Source organism: Oryctolagus cuniculus, chromosome 10 (genome assembly GCF_051225735.1).
Source record: "Oryctolagus cuniculus isolate XC-2025 breed Fujian yellow rabbit chromosome 10, ASM5122573v1, whole genome shotgun sequence".
NCBI lineage: Eukaryota > Metazoa > Chordata > Mammalia > Lagomorpha > Leporidae > Oryctolagus > Oryctolagus cuniculus.
The window spans coordinates 72,090,416-72,098,550 of NC_142876.1; the positions used below are offsets into that span (position 1 = coordinate 72,090,416).

An 8,135-nucleotide genomic window follows, 5' to 3' on the forward strand; every position below is an offset into this window, starting at 1 on the left:
CATTATTGGGAATCATTGAAATATATAAGAAATTGTTACAGTTGGTGAAGTTGAAAAGAAACAATTATCAGTAAGAAGCCTGACTCCACCAAACCCAGTGATTCTGCATCAACAGAAAAATTTTGATGTGTAGGCAGTAAAATGATTTTCCTCAGAGACCCTGATACATATAGCCAGTGCTGATTTCAAAACCAAGCCCCTTCCAAACTGTTTGCTAATTAGAAACTTTTCTAAAGACTATCAGGCTGCATTCCAAATCTTAGAAATTCAGTTAAATTGTGCCTTTTTGGCTTTGGAATCAGTGGAAGTTTATTGTAGTTACCTGAAACAAGTAAGGAACTGCCCCTCGGTTTCTGTGGCAGGATTGGTTGCAGAACCCCCAATGGATACTCAAACCTGTGGATGCTGAAGTCTCTTACATAAGAGTGTGTAGTCTTTGCACATTCTTTTTTTTTCTTTTTTTTTAACTTTTATTTAATGAATATAAATTTACAAAGTACAGAATATTGATTACAATGGCTTCCCCCCCATAGCGTCCCTCCAACCCGCAACCCTCCCCTTATCCACTCCCTCTCCCCTTCCATTCATATCAAGATTCATTTTCGATTCTCTTTATATACAGAAGATCAGTTTAGCATACATTAAGTAAAGATTTCAACAGTTTGCTCCCACACAGAAACATAAAGTGAAAAATACTGTTTGAGTACTAGTTATACCATTAGATCTCAATGTACAGCACACTAAGGACAAAGATCCTACATGAGGAGTAAGTGCACAGTGACTCCTGTTGTTGACTTAACAAATTGACACTCTTGTTTATGGCATCAGTAATCACCCTAGGCTCTTGTCATGAGTTGCCAAGGCTATGAAAGCCCCCTGAGTTCATTGACTCTGATCATTTTTAGACAAGGCCATAGTCAAAGTGGAAGTTCTCTCCGCCCTTCAGAGAAAGGTACCTCCTTCTTTGATGACCCATTCTTTCCACTGGGATCTCACTCGTGGAGATCTTTCATTTAGGATATTTTTTCCCCCAGAGTGTCTTGGCTTTCCATGCCTGAAATACTCTCATGGGCATTTCAGCCGGATCCGCATGCCTTAAGGGCTGATTATGAGGCCAGAGTGCTATTAGGACATTTGCCATTCTATGGGTCTGCTGTGTATCTCACTTCCCATGTTGGATCATTCTCTCCCTTTTTGATTCTATCAGCTAGTATTTGCAGACACTATTCTTGTTTATGTGATGCCTTTGGTTCTTAGTCCTATCATTACGATCAGTTGTGAACAGAAATTGATCACTGGGACTAGTGAGATGGCATTGGTACATGCCACCTCGATGGGATTGAATTCAAATCCCCTGGTATGTTTCTAACTCTACTGTTTGAGGTAAGTCAGCTTGAGCATGTCCAGAATTGCACATCTCTTCCCTCTCTTATTCCCACTCTTATATTTAACAGTGATCACTTTTCAGTTAAGTTTCAACACTTAAGAATAACTGTGTATTGATTACAGTATTCAACCAAAAGTATTAAGTAGAACAAACCAAAAAAAAATACTAAGAGGGATAACATATTAAGCTGCTTATCAACAGTCAGGGTGAGGGCTGATCAAGTCACCGTTTCTCATAGTGTTCATTTCACTTTAACAGGTTTCCTTTTTGGTGCTCAGTTAGTTGTCACCTATCAAGGAGAACAAGTGGTATTTGTCCCTTTGGGATTGGCTTATTTCACTCAGCATAATGTTTTCCAAATTCCTAACAGGGATCACTTTTCAGTTAAAATTTAAACACCTAAGAATAATTGTGTGTTAATTACAGAGTTCAACCAATGGTACTAGAACAAAAAAAAAAAATACTAAAATGGATAAAGTATTACATTGCACATCAACCGTCAGGACAAGAGCTGATCAAGTCACTGTTTCTCATAGTGTCCATTTCACTTCAACAGGTTTCCCCTTTGGTGCTCAGTTAGTTGTCGCCAATCAGGGAGAACATATGATATTTGTCCCTTTGGGACTGGCTTAATTCACTCAGCATGATGTTTTCCAGATTCCTCCATCTTTTGCAAGTGACTGGGTTTCGTTGTTTTTGACTGCTGTATAGTATTCTATAGAGTACATATCCCATAATTTCTTTATCCAGTCTACTGATGATGGGCATTTGGGTTGGTTCCAGGTCTTAGCTATTGTGAATTGAGCTGCAATAAACATTAATGTGCAGACAGCTTTTTTGTTTGCCAATTGAATTTCCTTTGGGTAAATTCCAAGGAGTGGGATGGCTGGGTTGAATGGTAGGGTTATCTTCAGGTTTCTGAGGAATCTCCAGACTGACTTCCATAGTGGCTTAACCAGTTTGAATTCCCACCAACAGTGGGTTAGTGTTCCTTTTTCCCCACATCCTCTCCAGCATCTGTTGTTGGTAGATTTCTGAATGTGAGCCATTCTAACCGGGGTGAGGTGGAACCTCATTGTGGTTTTGATTTGCATTTCCCTGATTGCTAGTGATCTTGAACATTTTTTCATGTGTCTGTTGGCCATTTGGATTTCCTCTTTTGAAAAATGTCTATTGAGGTCCTTGGCCCATCTCTTAAGTGGGTTGTTTGTTTTGATCTTGTGGAGTTTCTTGATTTCTTTGTAGATTCTGGTTATCAACCCTTTATCTGTTGCATAGTTTGCAAATATTTTTTCCCATTCTGTCGGTTGCCTCTTCACTTTCCTGACTGTTTCTTTTGCAGTACAGAAACTTCTCAATTGGATGCAATCCCAAATGTTAATTTTTGCTTAGACTGCCTGTGCTTCCAGGGTCTTTTCCAAGAAGTCATTGCCGGTACCTATATCTTTCAGGGTTTTTCCAATGCTCTCTAATAATTTGATGGTGTCAGGTCATAGATTTAAGTCTTTAATCCATGTTGAGTGGATTTTTGTGTAAGGTGAAAGGTAGGGGTATTGCTTCATGATTCTGCATGTGGAAATCCAATTTTCCCAGCACCATTTATTGAATAGACTGTCCTTACTCCAGGGATTGGTTTTGGACCCTTGATCAAATATGAGTTGGCTGTAGATACTTTAAAGCATGTCTTCATTACTTGAGTTACTTAATATTTACAAATTCCATTTAAATAGTTCCTGTATTATATTGCTTAGGAAATAATGACAAGAAAATAAAGAAGTCTGTACAGATTCACTACACACACATTTTTTCCCTAAATATTTTGGATCCACATTGCAAGGAATCCCCAGTGTAGAACCTGTGGACGTGGAGGACTAAGTATACATTCAGACCTTATGAAGAAGAAACAGTGCACTCTCTAGTCATAAAACCACTTTTGCAGGCAGGTCTTGGTTCTCTATAGAAATCCAAATCCAGATCCCTGGAACCAACGCAAAAGGGCTTAAAGTTTGCAGGTGGGGTTTAGGTTGCTAATCAACTGTTGTTAAAATAGGAGGATGAGGAGCCAGCACTGTTGTGTACTGTGCAAGCTTCCAGCTGCAGCACCAACATCCCAATATGGGCACCGGTTCAATACCTAGCTGCTCCACTCCAATCAAGCTCCATGCCAATGTGCCTGGAAAGCAGCAGCATTTGACCCAAGTGCTCAGGCCCCTACCAACCACATGGGAGACCCAGAAGAAGCTCCTGGCTCCTGACTTCAGTCTGGCCCAGCTGTGGCCATTGTGGCCATTTAGGGAGTGAACCAGTGGATGTCTCTCCCTCCCTCTCTATAACTCTGCCTTTCATATAAAATAAATAAATCTTAAGAAAAAAATAGATAGATGAGAAACTAGGTGCATGTGATGTGGACTGGATGTCCCTAAAGGAGGAGGAGGAATGCAGAAGGTCAAGAGTCAGAGGGAATCACTGTAAGAAAGACAAAACTGGCAGTTGCTGGCTTTGAAGGTTTGAGGGGGCTGTAAGCCAAGGAGATGGGCAGCCTGTAGGATCTGGGAAAGATAAGGAATCACCTCCCCCTAGAATCTCTGGAAATGAATGCAGCTCTTCCAGTGCTCTGAATGCAGCCCAGCGAGACCCAGTTTGGTCTTGTGTGACTGGTAGAATGTAAAGACATTGATTATTTTTGTCTTTTTCAAGGCACTAAGCTTGTGACACTTTGTTAGAGCAAGAGTCAGAAATTAATATAACCACTGAGAGAAAATTTTTCTCAATGAGAAAATTAGGAGAGGTTATTCTTATAAATGAGAACTTTAGCTTTAATATTCCTAATATGTATGTAGATGAATAAAACTTTAAGGTAGCTAATGTGTATTTTAAGACAGAATAATCAAGCACCAATGTAGCACATATCCATGTCTTCTCCTGTTTGAGAACAGAGCTGCAAAAAGCAATATGATTTTATATGATAAGTCACACGCTATACTGCTTGATTGATTTCCGGAATGTCCTTGTAGAATGGCACATTAGTACATTTAAAAACAAACAAAAAGCACAAACATTTAGTGTAGTGGTTAGGATGCCACTTGGGATACTCACACTCCATATCAGAGTCGCTGAATTTGAGTCCTGGCTTCGCTCCCAGCTCTAGTTTCCTGTTAATGGTAGAGGCAGACAGTTTCAAGCAGCTGAGTCCTTGCCACTCACAAGAGAGATCTGGATTCAGTTTTGCGCTCCTGGCTTCACTGTAGCTCAGCCCAGTGCTGAATTTTGTGGGCATTTGGAGAGTGAACCAGAGTTCTGTGTGTCTGTATCTCAAATATAAATAAATAAAATTTTAGTTAAAAATAATTATTTAAAGTTTTAACCATATTAGGATATATATATAGAATATTTCCTTAATAATAGCAAGAGGTATTCATATCAGGATGACAAGCGAAGCTTTGGGATCCTCATAAACACAATGGAAATCATAATTCTTACTCACCTGACAGTTGTGAAGACCTAATGAAACTATAGGTAAACAGCCTCACACTGCAGCACACAGTAGGTGCTTGCTAATTAATAAGTATCAACATTTAAAAACTATTTCCTTTCCCCATTAATGGGAATCAAGAATGGCAAACGGTAGATGGGTAACCCTGGGATTTGGCTAGAGCGGAAAGTTACCTTCATATTATCCAATACATATTTCCCCTTCTGTTCCAAATCACTATAAACTAAAGGAGCAAAATAGCAGACTTGTCAATCTTCGTGTACCTCAAGGACTTTGTGCTTTGTGTTTCTGTATCTGAAGGTAACCACTGGCTTTCCTCAGGCTCCAGTTTGCAGACTACAGCTTGCCGGACTTTCCAGCCTCTGTTACTATGTGAAATCACAGACACGTACATACATACATACATATAGCATACATATAGAGATACTTCAAACGTGATATTAAAATATCATTTGAGTACTAAATTTTGAAAACCATGCATATGAAGAATCGTCACAAAGCTCATTTCCATTTCCCTAAGCCATTTAGCTGTACGAGAGGATTGCTGCTTTACCTATTGCCTCATAGCAGGGACACAGAAGACATGACCGCCTATACATAAGGCATTTTAAACCTTGACCTACACTGAGTCAAGGTATGTGAACAAACACACTATTGGTGTTGGCTGGAGCGGGACTAACAAGATGGTAGTGTGGGTAGAGGGACGGTGATCCCTTCAGGCCTTCAGGCTGGAGCTGGCCGCAGTGGTGCCGGCAATATCGCCACCTTAACTCATGGCGTCCATTTTCCAGCTAGCGACGTCTCCGTGAAAGCCAGGCAGCCGCAGCCGAACAAGCGGCCCGCCTAGTAACCAAGAGAACTGCCTCACAATAGGCGGCCTGGCAAAAAGAAACCTGACTGAGCTGCGGCGATCCGGTCCCTGTCGGCCGATTCTGGGCGTGTAACGCCAGCAAGGCCTCTGTCCTGGGCTTCCTGACGCCCTCCCCCACAGCCTTGCCTGGTGTATGAGCCCCACAGGGCTCCGTCGTCCTCTCAGCGGTGTCGGAGGTGGTCCCAGCCTCCGTCTTCATCTCCAGGATGGCGACCAGCAGCGGCTCCAAGGCCGAATTCATTGTCGGAGGGAAGTACAAACTGTTACGGAAGATAGGGTCTGGCACCTTCGGGGACATTTATCTGGCGACCAACATTACCAACGGTGAGGAAGTGGCAGTCAAGCTAGAATCGCTGAAGACCAGCCACCCTCAGTTGCTGTACGAGAGCAAACTCTATAAGATTCTTCAAGGCGGGGTTGGCATCCCCCATGTACAATGGTATGGTCCAGAAAAAGACTATAATGCGCTGGTCATGGATCTCCTGGGACCCAGCCTCGAAGACCTCTTCAATGTCTGTTCAAGAAGGTTCACAATGAAAACCGTACTTATGTTGGCTGACCAGATGATCAGTAGAATTGAATATGTGCATACAAAGAATTTTATACACAGAGACGTTAAACCAGATAACTTCCTCATGGGTGTTGGGCATCACTGCAATAAGTTGTTCCTTATTGATTTTGGCTTGGCTAAAAAATACAGAGACAAGAGGACCAAACAACACATACCATACAGAGAAGATAAAAGCCTCACTGGCACTGCCCGGTATGCCAGCATCAATGCACACCTCGGTGTTGAGCAGAGTCGCCGAGATGACATGGAGTCCTTAGGCTATGTTTTGATGTATTTTAATAAAACTACCCTGCCGTGGCAAGGACTAAGGGCGGCAACAATGAAACAAAAATATGACAAGATTAGTGAAAAGAAGATGTCCACTCCTGTTGAAGTTTTATGTAAGGGGTTTCCTGCGGAGTTTGCCATGTACTTAAACTACTGTCGTGGGTTGCGCTTTGAGGAAACTCCAGATTACATGTATCTGAGGCAGCTATTCCACATACTTTTCAGGACCCTGAACCACCAATATGACTACGTATTTGACTGGACAATGTTAAAGCAGAAAGCAACATCTCCCATTGGGCAGTGTCAGCCTGCCCAAATCACCACAGACAAGGAAACTGACAAGACCAAGAGCAACACAAAAGGTCTCTAAGCAGGAGTTACCAAACAGAAGGAGTATAGAAGCATTTGCTTCTCCCTAAATATAGAAATTTTAGTTCATATGTGCACTAGCCATTGGTTATGGACAACCATTTACTTGATGTAAAGAACTTAATTTTATTATAAACTGGTTCTGGGCAGCATTGGTGATGCTGTGTCCTGAGCTGTAGCCACTGTAATTGTGAATACTAATTGGGATAGTGAAACATGGTGTCTGGTTTTCTACTGCATTTTTTCAAGTGGAAAGTTAACTGAGTGGCTGACACACACAAATTGGGGAAGAAATTGTGCATATGCAAATTTTTGTTAAGATCTTTCATTTTGCACTATTCTGCTTTGAAACCTCATTTCAGAAAAATGGCATGATCAGTGTTCAACCACAGTTGTGATGATTGTAGCCTCACAATTGTGCATTTGTAGAGTTTTCTCACCCTTGAGCTTTTCAAGTTAGTTTCTTAAAATGTTCTTAAAATGGTTGATTTCAAAGATCCCAGTGTTTGAGTATGGAAAACTCTGCCTGCTTACTTGTGCTACAAATAATAGCCACTGAAGTGAAGACTTAAGAAAAACCTAGCAACTCTAGTTAATCCTTAAGACTCTGCATTAACTCTATAATGTGCTTGGTATTTAAAAAAAAAAAAAAAACATATTTGTCACAGCAATTTAGTTAATATCCTCAGACTGAACACGTAATGCATGTTGCTTAGATAAATATATAGACACTGTAAACATCTATATTTGGGATTTTGTTTTTTATTTTGAAATAAGAGCTGTTTTCTTTACAAGTTCATTAAAAACTAAAAATTGCTTATGTGAACACACACACACACACACACACACTATTGATGAATCAGATAATTCATGCATCCTGTGGTGGGAAAGGATGACTAATGACACACTAAGGAACCCTCTTCATAGAAACAGGAGGACAGGGGAAAGTAAACTTGCTGCCTGGGACTTTCTGAGACTTACAAAGTGCTCTTTGTATGTGACATTGTTTTACTCATCTTAGTAGACTTTAAAGGTCAACAGAGAGTCTCGGACCCAAAGATATTTGGTATATTCCTCAAGTGTCACAAACAGAACATAGTTCAATATACCCACACATGTGTGTAAAAATAATGATTGTTCATGAAGAACTAATGGAAAGTTCATATAGATCACTTTT

The 8,135-nt window shown here is 40.7% G+C and overlaps 1 pseudogene; it reads left to right on the plus strand.

Moving 5' to 3' along the window:
* Positions 1-5,957: 5,957 nt before the first annotated feature.
* LOC100345503 (casein kinase I pseudogene) lies at positions 5,958-6,959 on the plus strand (annotated as a pseudogene).
* The last annotated feature ends 1,176 nt before the right edge of the window (positions 6,960-8,135 follow it).